This window comes from Colobus angolensis, unplaced genomic scaffold (genome assembly GCF_000951035.1).
Source record: "Colobus angolensis palliatus isolate OR3802 unplaced genomic scaffold, Cang.pa_1.0 Scaffold80, whole genome shotgun sequence".
NCBI lineage: Eukaryota > Metazoa > Chordata > Mammalia > Primates > Cercopithecidae > Colobus > Colobus angolensis.
The window spans coordinates 862,298-862,736 of record NW_012121821.1 but is presented as its reverse complement, the minus strand read 5'-3'; the positions used below and the strand labels follow the sequence as shown (position 1 = coordinate 862,736).

Below are 439 nucleotides of genomic sequence, written 5' to 3'. Positions count from 1 at the left end.
CAAACAAACAAACAAACAAAAAACCCTTGGATGCAGATCATGATGTTTGAGAACACAATACCATCACCCTTCCTACAATTCTATTTATATTATGAAGAGCAGGTCCCAGTGGATATAGGGATCAAGATGAATAAGGAGATCATGGAACACATCAAACAAATCATGGGCAAGAATGAGGACACAAGAAAGGAGAGCAGGAGAAAAAGCAGCTCTCTCACCCATCTCATTTTGGCCTTCAAAGTAGTTCTTACGGGAATCTACCCATGAAGTGAAAGGGCAGGCATCCTGCCCGGGCCTAGTGGCATTACCCAAGGAGAAGACAGGGAAGTACAAAGCAACACTGAAAGCCAGTGCCTAGCAGTAAGATCCAAGACCACTACGGGCTTGGGTAATTGATAAGGGGTTACCTTGGTCACAGAAAAGCCCCTGGTTCTGGATA

At 44.6% G+C, this 439-nt stretch overlaps 1 protein-coding gene across 1 annotated transcript in view; it reads right to left on the bottom strand.

Annotated features, from left to right (window-relative positions):
• Positions 1–439, bottom strand: part of XPOT (exportin, tRNA) — a 45,677-nt gene that overhangs the window by 6,177 nt on the left and 39,061 nt on the right. The window lies entirely within an intron of this gene.